Genomic DNA, 12,558 nt, shown 5'->3' with positions numbered 1-12,558 from the left:
ACTCCTCCTCTTTACATATAGGAGAAACTTCAAATCCTTTACTTTAGGAAGAAACGGAGGAAAAGCAATACCTTCAGAGCAACCATTCCTATTTCTCCACTTTCCTTGGGTGATCTAACATCTTATGTACATTAATTACAAAAAGAAATTTTAGAGTCCATTGAATTTAAGCACAAGATACAGCTAAAATTTCCCTAAGCGTTCTAAATATTTGATGTTTATAAGTGTGAATAAATAATAGGTAGGTATAAGTCAGATTCTAAAACTAACTGAAGGATGGAAAGAAATTGACATGAATAGTCAACGGTCAGTAAATATAAATTTTACTATTGGGTTTGCTCCAACCTTCCTTTTCTATTCTGGATCTGCTTCTTTTGTGTCCAAGGTTTTTTTCTGCTAGACTCCAGGATAGCAAACAACTTAACATTATCATGGCCTTGGTCATGGGAAGCACTTATTTTAGAAACAAAAACACCTTCTTTCCTCTTCACCAGACATTAGGTTGTCTTTTTTGCTATTTGCTTCTTTCAACCAGTTATCAGCTCCCTCATGCAAGAAACAGGAAAGCGGACCAAAAAAGGAAGATGTGAACAAAGAAAATTAATAAACTTGCAGTTCGCTTGAAAGTCATTGGTATAAATTCCTTATCATTCTTTTTATTATTTAAAAATTATGATGTTTTCAGTCTTTTGCTTTCCTTTTCCACATTGTCTGTAATGTTGTGTAGTTTTCTGGAGTTCTGAACCAGGGACACCAAACTGTCCCTAAAGTCACTAGTACCATGATCTCTGCCAACATTTTGAAGCTCATCGAACAAAGCCAATGTCTGTTTGAGTTTGGCCTGAACAATTTTTTGCTCTTCTAATTCTGCAAGAAGGGCCTGCTTAGTACATAATTCAGTCTTATACTTCTCCTGTAACTGGTCAATTTCTTTCTGGAGATGTTGAAATTCTTCCTCATTATAAGGATGTATCTCCTTACATTTATCTTCAGGAAGCAAGATGTTTGGGGGAATCCACAAAATCAACTGCAAAAACAGCTGCTCCATTTTACCAAAAAGGTTATCAAAACGTCCTTTCATGAAGCTAAGAACTTTTCTGTGCATTTGTGAACTTGGACTGGGCTGATCTCACAGTCTGGGATGCCATCCAACTTCTTCAGAATAACCTGTTCAACAGCCTACATCACCTTGAATAGGTAGTCTTGAAATGCAATATAGATCCTGAGCATGCATGTCTGTGGGGTGAACCCAAAGAACTGGGCCTCATAGGTCATTGGATCAACAGACATCTTGGTTTATTTTGCTATGTTATTTTTTATTGTGAAAAATCGTAGCAACCATGAGGGTGATGAATTCGACCACACACCAACTTCCCACCACTTCCTTTAAACCACTGCTCGCTGTTAGGGATAGGTGACACCACGTCCTCCAAATTCTGAATGATCTGTAAGAATAATTTATAACAGTAAAAACACAAGTGGGACCGAGCTATAAGGAAGTAAAGATTTTGTATTCAATTGTAGCTATGTTGGCATTAATTTAAGTCAGATTTTTAAAATTTTGAGATGTTAATTGTAATCCATGGGGTAAACACTTAGAAAATATCTTTAAAAAAGAAAAAACAAAAAAAGTAATAAGAAGGCAATCAAAATTGTACCCTACAAAAAGGTCAACTATATACAGAAGAAGGTAGTAACAAAGTGAGAAACAAAAATATATAAGATATTTAAAAAATAATTACAAAGTGATAGGAGAAATTCATCTCTTATTTGTAGTTTACTTTAAATATAAATGAATTAAACTGTCTAATTAAAAGGCAGAGATTAGCATAATGCATGCATGTGTGTGCATGTGCACGTGCATGTGCAAACACACACAAAAATACACACCATGATCCTTCTATAGTCTGTCTACAAGATATTAGTTCTAAACCCAAAGATACAAATAGTAGTTTAAAGTGAAGAAATGGAAAGGATATGCCACACAAATTGCAACCAAGTGATTTCAGATGGTTATCACTAATATTAGACAAAATAGAATTTAATAAAAAATTGTTACCAGACACAAAGAATGACATTACAGATTGATAAAAGAGTCAATTTAATAATAATTAATATAATAATTATAAACATATATATACCTTGCAACAGAGCTTGAAATAAATGAAATTTGACAAAATCAAAGGGAGAGGCTGGGCGTGGTGGCTAATGCCTGTAATCCTAGCCCTCTGGGAGGCTGAGGCAGGTGGATTGCCTGAGCTGAGAGGTTAGAGACCAGCCTGAGCCAGAGTGAGACCTCATCTCTAAAAATAGCCACGCATTATGGCAGGCCACTGTAGTCCCAGCTACGCATGAGGCAGAGGCAAGAAAATTACTAAAGCCCAAGATTTGGAGGTTTCTGTGAGCTATGATGCCACAGCACTCTACCAAGGGTGAAAAAGTGAGACTCTGTCTAAATTTTTTTTTTGTTACAAGACACAAAGAATGACATCACATATTGATGAAAGAATCAATTTAATAACAATTAATATAATAATTATAAACATATACATACCTTATAACAGAGCTTGAAATAAATGAAATTTGGCAAAATCAAATGAAGAGAAAGATGGTTCTACAATAATAGTCAGAAACTTTAATTATGAATTCAATTCTTACAATAATGAATAGAGCAACCAAATGGAAGATGAATAAGGAAATGGAAGACTTGAACAATACTATAAGCCAACTGGACCTAGCAAACATATGCTCTCCTTAAAAACAGCATAATATATATTAGTTTCACATGGAACATTCCCAGGATAGACCATATAACAGGTCATAAAATTAGTCTCAATGAATTTAAAATAATCAAAGTCATACAAAATATTTTTGCCAATTACAATAGAATGAAGCTCTAAATTGAAAGCAGAAGGAAAATGAAAAAAAAAATATGTGCAAATTAAATGGCTTAACTTACATTGAGTAAAATACAATGTAAACTGTATTTGAGTCAAAGAAGAAACCATAAAGGAAATTGGAAAATACCTACAGATGCACACATGTGAAATCACAATACACCAAAACTTACAGAATATAGCAAAGGCAGTGTTCAGAGGGCAATTTAGAGTTGTAAATACTTACATTAAAAATAAGAATGATCTAAAATAAATAACCTAACTTTACACTTTAAGTAACTAGAAAAAGAAGAGCAAACAAAACACAAAACTAGAAGAATTAAAGTAATAATGAAGATTTAAAAAGAGGCAAAGAAATGAGACAACAAAAAACATTAGAGAGAATCAACAAAACCCAAAAGTGTGTCTTTGCAAAGATATTTGAAAAGATCAACTAAATTGACAAAATTTTAGCTAGAGTGACTAAGGGAAAAAGAAGAAACACTCAAATCAGTAAAATAAGAAATGGAAAGGGGAACCTTTATATAAATATAAATATAGAGGATTATAAGAATGTATTAATACCAGGAATAATTATACACCAACAAATGACATAACTTAGACGAAATGGGAAAGTTCTTGGTAATAGAAAAACTCTATCAATAAATTGTGGTATATGTACACCATGGAATACTATGCAGCCTTAAAGAAAGATGGAGACTTTACCTCTTTCATGTTTACATGGATGGAGCTGGAACATATTCTTCTTAGTAAAGTGTCTCAAGAATGGAAGAAAAAGTACCCAATGTACTCACCCTTATTATGAAACTAATGTAGGACCTTCACATGAAAGCTATATCCCAGTTATAACCTAAGAATAGGGAGAAAGGGGAAAGGGAGGGGGGGGAGGGAGGAGGAAGGAGGGGGATTAATGGGATTACACCTGCGGTGCATCTTACAAGGGTATATGTGAATCCTAGTAAATGTGGAATGTAAAGGTCTTAGCAAAATAACTAAGAAAATGCTACAAAAGCTATGTTAACTAATGTGATGAAAATGTGTCAAACGATCTATGAACCAAGTGTATGGTACCCCATGATCATACTAATGTACACAGCTATGGTTTAATAAAAATAAATAAAAATATATAAAAAAAAAGAAAAACTCCCAAAATGACTCAAGAAGAAATTGAAAAGTTGAATCTGTAATAAAAAAATTCCCAACAAAGTAAAAGCTTGGGATGAAATCATTCCACTGGTGAATTTTTATCAACATTTAAAGAAGAATTACACCAATCTTTTTCAAACTTCTCCAAAAAATAGAAGAGGAGTGAACTAACTCTTTTATAAAGCAGCATTACCATGATACCAAAGACATGGCAAGAAAAATAATCTATAGATCAATATTCTTTTTTTTTTTTTTTTGCTTAAAAACAATAAGAGTTTATTTTTCACACATCCAACATCCAACTGAAGGCAGTTCTCCATATGATGATTCAGAAAACTAGGTGCCTTCCAATTTATGACTGCACTGTACTCTAGGACCTCAGGCCTCATTTTCTGTATCCAGCCAGCAGGAGAGGGTTGGCAATAAGGAGGGGACACACCAGCTTCTTTGCCTGGAAATGGCCCACATCTCTTCCACTCACATTTTGTTGGCTAGAACTCAATCACATAGATAAAGGTAATTGCCTGTACAACCACAGAAGTGTGGGCTAGCCATGTTCAGGAAGCAGTAGTAGAAATAGATTTTTAGTAAGCAGCTATCAGTTATCATAGTCATGATCTGGATACCAACTGTCCATTGGTACCCTTCTTCCCTTTTGAAAACTACACTCATGCCCTGCTCAAGGAAAACAAACCAAAGTCCCATTTAGTCACTACATCTACCTTAAAGTCCAAGATGCTGGAAGACACAATGTTATCTCAATCAGATCTATATGTGGTTCCTGATGATCTAGCCATTTATTAATAAAAAGACCAGTGATTTGCCCTTCTAACACATACCCACTATACTCTGATAAAACTGAATCTTGATAACTACAATAAGACTCCTATTCAGAAAAAAGAGAAAAAGGGAATAACACAGTTGGTGGTTAATAGCATGATGGAGGGCGGCACCTGTGTCTCAGTGAGTGGAGTGCTGGCCCCATATACTGAGGGTGGCAGGTTCAAACCCAACCTCAGCCAAACTGCAACAAAAATAGCTGGGCATTATGGCGAGCACCTATAGTCCCAGTTACTCAGAAGGCTGAGGCAAGAGAATCATCCAAGCCCAAGAGCTGGAGGTTGCTGTGAGGTGTGATGCTACGGCACTCTAAAACAAAAATAATAGCGGGTGGCGCCTGTGGCTCAAAGGAGTAGGGCACCAGCCCCATATGCTGGAGGTGGCAGGTTCAAACCCAGACTTAGCCAAAACTGAAAAAAAAAAAAAAAAAAAGAAAGAAAGAAAAAGAAAAATAGCATGATGGAATCCTGCCAGGTGGGCACCGTGAAGACCCTCTGTGGGACTGCGAAGGGGAGAAATATGCCTTGCTTAGTCCCTTAATCTGCTCTCTGGGAGGAATTCCTTCTCTGTTTTTCTTTAGGGCCTCTTACTGTACTTTCTAGGGTATCCTTTCTTACTCCTTTTCCTTTTTTTTTTAAGACAGAGTCTCATTATGTCACTCTCGGTAGACTGCCACGGATGGCATCACAGCTCACAGCAACCTCAAACTCCCAGGCTTAAGCAGTTCTCTTGCCTCAGCCTCCCAAGCAGCTGGGACTACATGTGCCCACCTCAATGCCCGGCTATTTTGGGGGGTTGTAGTTAGCCCAGGCTGGATTCAAACCCGCCAGCTCTGGTGCATGTGGCTGGCGCTCTACCCACTGAACCACAGGTGCTAAGCCTCTTACTCATTTTCTTTTGTGGCCACTTCTGCAGTACACTCCTTGAAGACTGAACACTCCTTGTAGCTATCTAAATACAAAATTGCAACCAATTTACAGACCTTAATTGGCTTTATTTCTAATTCTTGGATCAGGCAACACTTCATTCCAGAAAATTTAATGTTCCAATGAGCCAACCAGAGAAGTTTAGCTTTATAGGCAGAAAAGGGCCAAGAAAAGCAGAAACAGACAACAAAATGCAGATTGGTTGATTCAAGGTTATATTTCTTGTAAGGTTAAAGCAAAGGGAACTTCCTATCATGCTGGTTGAAACAGGCCTTTTGGGGGATTTGGCTATTATCTTTCTCACTCCTGATTTCTTAGAAGGTCAGATAAACAAGTTAGTTTCTATTTAGTTACATGGAACTTCAGCTTTAGTGAATCCACAGTGGTTTGATCTGCTCGACACTAATGCAGCATCTTGGTCCAAACCAACGCCTCCTATGATTTTCATTTAACACAGTCCACTTCCTGCTCATACAAATGTAGAACTGGGCAGCACCTGTGGCTCACTGGGTAGGGCACTGGCCCCATACACTGAGGATAGCGGGTTTGAACCAGGCCCTGACCAAACTGCAACAAAAAAATAGCCAGGTGTTGTGGCGGGAGCCCGCAGTCCCAGCCACTCGGGAAGCTGAGGCAAGAGAATCATCCAAGCCCAAGAGCTGGAGATTGCTGTGAGCTGTGATGCCACAGCACTCCACCAAAGGCAACAAAGTAAGACTCTGTCTCTAAAAAAAAGAAAGACAAGTTTAGAACCGAAGTAAAGCTTAACTAATTGAAGATTATTTCATCTAAGCTTGTGATTTCTTTGGTAATATAATTCCCTCAAAAATAGAAAACTTCTCATTTATTTGTTTCCAGTAAATTCCAAGTGCCAGTGACCACACCCAAATTACTTCTCTAGATCTGCTTCTGAGAACTAACTTATTTGCTTCCTTTTCTTTATAGTTTTCTCTCAAACAATAGGCACCTCAAGGCCATCTGAACAAATGGTTTGGTTTTAATAAAAAGGCTGCACTCTTCATCCGATCTTTGCTGCAGGGTACTTTATGGGGGCAAGACATGATTGCAAGAGGGACTTTACCTAACAATTGCAATCAGTGTAACCTGGAAAAAAAAAAAAAGAACAAAAATAGAGTTGTACTTTATAAAGTGATTTAAAATACAGATGGATAAATAAACATCATTTTTCAGAGTAAAAAAAAAAAAAAAAGAACTGTCAATTAAGCCTCTACACCTGTAGCTCAAGTGGCTAGGGTGCTAGCCATGTACACCAGAGCTGGGGGGTTCAAATCCAGCCCCGGCCTGCCAAACAACAATAACAACTACAACTAAAAAAATAGTTGGGTGTTGTGGCGGGCACCCGTGTTCCCCGCTACTTGGGAGACTGAGGCCAAGAGACTCGCTTGAGGCCAAGAGACTCACTTAAGCCCAAGAGTTGGAGGTTGCACTCTACCCAGGGTGACAGCTTGAGACTCTGTCTCACAAAAAAAAAAAAAAAAAAGAATAGATCAATATTCTTTATGATACAGATGCAAAAAATCCAATACTAGTAAAACAAATCCTGTGGCCTATTATAAGGATCATACACTTTGACCAAGTGGGATTTATCCCAGGAATGAAAGAGTGGTTTAACATACAAAAATCAATCAACATAAAACATACATAAATAGAAGAATGGGAAAAAATATCATCTTAATTAATGCAGAAAAAGCATTTGGCAAAATTCCACACACTTTCATGATTTAAAAATTAGGACTAGATAGGAACTGCCTCAGTATGATGAAAGATATCTATGAAAACCCCACATCTGGCTCAGCACCCCTAGCACAGTGATTATGGCACTGGCCACATGCACCGAGGGTGGTGGGTTCAAACCAGGCCCAGGCCTGCTCAGGAGTTTAAGGTTGCAGTGACTGATTTTTGACAAAGATACCAAGATCATTCAATAAGGGGAAAGTCATCTTTTCAAAAAAATGGCACTGGGACAATTGGAAATCCAAACAATGACAACTGCAACCAAAAAATAGCTGGGTGTGTGGCAAGTACCAGTAGTCCCAGCTACATGGGAGACTGAGACAAGAGAATTGCCTAAGCCCAAGGATCTGAGGTTACTGTGAGCTGTGACACCATGGAACTCTAACGAGAGTGATATAGTGAGATGCTGTCTCAAAAAAAAAAAAAAAGAAAGAAAGAAAGAAAGAACAAACCCCCCACATCTATCGCTACCACCAAATTTAATGGCGTAAGACTGAAAGCTTTCTTCCTGAATTCAGGAACAAGGCAAAGATCCCCCCCTTATACCACTTATATTAAACATTGTTCTGGATGTTCTAGACAAAGCAAAATAAAATTCTTTGTCATCTCTATTCTCAGTTAATATAAAATAATATATAGAAAATTCTAATGAATCCACTGGGAGGCAGAGATGGTAGGGTTGCTTGAGGCCAGGAGTTCAAGACCATCCCGAGCAACATAGCAAGATCATGTCTTCATAAAAACTACAAATTAGCTGGGCATGTGGTGAATGCCTGTAGTCCTGGCTACTAGGGAGGTTGAGAAAGGAAAATCACTGGAGCCCAGGAGTTTAAGGTTGCAGTGACTGATTTTTGACAAAGATACCAGGACCATTCAATAAGGGGAAAATAGACTTTTCAAAGAAATGGCACTGGGACAATTGGAAATCCAAACAAAAATATGAAGTTGGACCCCTACCTCACAATGTATACAAAAATATACTCACAATAGATCAAAGACCTAAATGTTAGAGCTAAAACTTTAACATTCTGAAGAAAACATAGGCCAGATCTCGATGACCTTAGATTTGGCAATGGTTTCTTAGATATGACACCAAAAGCTCGGGCAACTAAAAATAAATAAATAAGTAGGACTTGAATAAAAGTAAAAAGTTTTGTGCATCAAGGAAGCGATGCATTTTCAGAGAAATGCAAATCAAAACCACTAATTCCAGTGAGAATGTCACCTAGTTCCAGTGAGAATAGCTCCCATCACAAAGTCCTAAAGCTCCAGATGCTGGCATGAGTGTGAAGAGAAGGGAATACTTTTACACTATTGGAAGGGTTGCAAACTAGTGCAGCTCCGTTGGAAAGAAGTATGGAGAGTCCCCAATGAGCTAAAAGTAGACCCTCCATTTGACCCCACAGTCCCATTACTTGGCATTTACCCAGAAGAAAAAAAATCATTTCACCATAAGGACATTTGCACTAGAATGTTTATTGCAGCTCAATTCACAATTTCCAAGATGTGGAATTAATCCAAGTGCCCATAAATGCATAAATAGATTAACAAACTATGGTATATGTACACCATGAAAAACTATTCAGCCATAAAAAGGTGGAGACTTTACATTTTTTGTGCTTACATGGATGGATTTGGAGAACATCCTCTTAAGTAAAGTATCACAAGAATGGAAAAGCAAGTGTCTAATGTACTCAATACTAATATGAAACCAATAGATCAATAACTACACTCCCACATGAGAGAATAACACAACTATGTTCAAATAGTGGGGGAGAGGAAGGAGGAAGGGGATTTGATGTACTACCACCTAACAGTACTCCTATACAATGCAGGAGTATATGGCACACCTCCTGGGTGAAGGGCTCAACTACAACTTGGACTTTACCTAACAAACACAAATCATGTAACCTAATTATTTGTACCCTTATATCAATCTGAAATTTAAAAAAAAAAAGGAAATGATGCATTTCTCCAGAATGGGAGAATATATTTGAAAATTATGTGCATAATAAGGGTCAAATATCCAGAATATATAAGGTACTATTACAATTGAACTACAAAAATACAAACAAGCCAGTTTTAAAAAGGGCAAATGGCTCCAATAGATAGGGTGTGGCAAATGTTCTCCATCTTGATGTGCATGATGACTACAAGGATGTTCACTTGGTGACAATTTGCTGACCCATACACTAAATATTTGATAATTTTTCTGTTTGTGTGTCACGCTTCCATAAAGGTTTCCTTTAGAATGAATATAAATAGAAAAAAATTTCCCGTGACCGTGAGGCTTTAAATGTAAATGTCACAGTGTGTGACACACCTCTTGGCAGGTGGGACACAATTATAAGAGGGATTTTACCTATCAAATGCAATCAGAGTAACCTGGTTCTCTGTACTCACGATGAATCCTCAACAATAAAGAAAAAAGTAAAATAAAAATAAATAAATGTAAATGTGTTTTTCTGATTGCTCTATTATTACTAAAAACTATCGATCAAATAAGAAAAATGTTATAAACTTGGGTAATTATAAAAAATTAAAATATTATTGAATATCCCATGCTTGATATAGATTTTTTGAAAATAGTTCATATCATTAATAAATATTAGTTATTTCCAGAATAAGGCCTAGCTCACTGCCAATTATATTCCTATTTCTTATTTTCAGAGATGATATGTAAATGAGAATAGAAGGAATTTTGTTATAACAGAAATTTATAAGTAAATTCTGTTATAATTATAAAATTTCACCCAAATATTATAATTTCCTTTAGAGTTGTATGACACAAAATGCATATTGAATTATTACCAGTTTTTCCCAATGATGTATTAGATGACCAATTTCCTGTCAATTCTGTTGACAGGAAAACACAGAAAATTATTTGCTATGCAGGATTTCCTACTCAGTCTTTTGTCCTTCCCTTTCCTAGCCAGGATATTTTGAAAGCCCCACTGGCTCCTGGAGTTTGATAAACTCTGGGGCAATCCACTATGGTGAGCACAGGGCAGGAGAAAGTTGAGAGCGTAGTGAAGGGGAGATGGGAAAGAAAAATCCTGAAAGTTTCCCTCAGATGCATTTCTGGAAGAAGAGTGTATGGAATTGAGGATTTGAAAATGGATTCCATTAAAACTTCCCATGCCGAGTACCCCCTGGACAGTCTTTGTGCACTCTGGGTAAGTGTCCCTTAGTATGGCAATACCTAAGGACTCCTCAGGGGATGATCCTCGGACTGCATCTTTAGGGGACTCTCTGGGTCTCAAGCACCCAGGCTGCTGCTGACATGCAGACCTCAGACATAAGGACTCTCCCAAACCAGTACAGGGAGTCCCCACTCTCTCGGAAGACTTTGGACAGCCCTGGGCAACTGTGCTGGCTCTCCCTCATAGCATCTATTGCCGAGTTTCCCTCTGGAGCACTGGATGGACCTAGCTGCTTCCCACCTACAGAATGAGACAAGAGTTAAGAGTGCTCAGAGAAAGCTGAATCTCCCTGGAGAGAAACAGGCCTCTGCACTTCCCTGCTACATCATTTTAGGACTCTCTATGCCCTCTTCCAGGATCAGTTCCCACAGGGTACTATGTACAGGGTGGGCTGTGTCAAAGGACTGTTAGGTAGGCAGGATAGTGGAGAAGATACAGCAACATGAAAGAGAAAAACCAATTTTCAGAGATGATTCCCAGGTTATTTAAGTCAGTTCCACCCCCAGACGCTAGCAGATCCCAGCAATGAATTCAGCTTTGAGGTTGTAGTGACTGATGTGCAAGGGCCCAGAAAACAGATGGCAAGGGTGATTCATGGAGACCCAGAGCCAGTGTGGGGTCATTGTCCAGAGGAGAACAGGCATACTGGCAGTCTCGGATATAAAAGTGGTGAGATTAGGAAAAGAGGCACTGGAAGCTTCAACCTTAAGGGAACATACAGAGATTTTGTACCGACTCCTAATTATTGGTGCAGATTTTCCAATTGGATGAGAAAAAGGTGCAGATGAAGTGGTCAGACCTGTATGTTCAGGGAATTTATATAGATACCTAGCACTGGATCAGCATTTGGTAGAATTACTGGGCTTCTAAGGCAACCTCTGCCCTCAGAAAAAGTACAGAAGTGCCTAATGCCGTAGTTCTCCAAGTGGGGTTCCTGAAGCATCAGCATACTTGAGAATTTGTTAGCAATGCCAATTTTTGGACCTACTTTAGACCATAGAAATAGAGAATCTGGTGGTGGGGACCAGCAATTGGTATTTAAACAAATTCTTTCAGGGCAAACATTGAATTCTCTCTTCCTGTTCTCGAGTGAAGTTTCCTGAGCCCTGTGCTTGGTTGTTCATCCAGACGGAATGGTAACCATTGAAACTTTCCCTAACTCATCAATTCTCTTTGAGCTCCTTTTAGAGCAATAGCTCCCAATCTTTTGGCATTAGAGACCAGTTTCATAGACCATTTTTTCATGGATGGGGGAGGGGAAGATCTGACTGGAGGCAGAGCTCAGGCAGGGATGCAAGTGACGGTGTCATGGACAACAAATTTTCCACAAATGGCAAGGATCTGGCAGGAGATGGAGCTCAGGCAGTGATGAAAATGATGGGGAGTGGCCATAAATACAGATGAAGCTTCACTCGATTGCCTGCCTACTCTCTCCACTGTGTGGCCTGATTCCTAACAGGCCACAGACTGCTACTGGTTGTGGCCCTGAGGAGGGTTGTATCTCTAGGGAAATGGTTTCAATGGTTACCATTCTGTCTGCACGAACAACCAAGCACAGGGTTCGGGGAACTTTACTGGAGAACAGGAAGAGGGAATTCAATGTTTGCCTAGGAAGAATTTGTTTAGGCGACTGCAACTTTAGAGGACATAAATACTCAAATTTTCCATCTCTCCCATGACCATCATAGATTTGACAAGCACTTTATACGTGAAGAATTTAGAAGACCGAGGGTGGGGAAGCTCTGAGTGATCACATAAAGACAGACAGCTATAGATATCTAATAGCTATAT

General features: G+C 38.4%; 1 pseudogene across 1 annotated transcript; it reads right to left on the bottom strand.

Moving 5' to 3' along the window:
- Positions 1-658: 658 nt before the first annotated feature.
- On the bottom strand, positions 659-1,370 carry LOC128577868 (protein MIS12 homolog; annotated as a pseudogene). The gene has a single exon (XR_008377637.1). The product of XR_008377637.1 is annotated as a protein MIS12 homolog (transcript).
- Positions 1,371-12,558: the final 11,188 nt, after the last annotated feature.

Source organism: Nycticebus coucang, chromosome X, assembly GCF_027406575.1.
Source record: "Nycticebus coucang isolate mNycCou1 chromosome X, mNycCou1.pri, whole genome shotgun sequence".
Lineage (NCBI taxonomy): Eukaryota > Metazoa > Chordata > Mammalia > Primates > Lorisidae > Nycticebus > Nycticebus coucang.
Note: the sequence above shows the minus strand (reverse complement) of the source record. Positions and strands in the feature narration are given on the sequence as shown.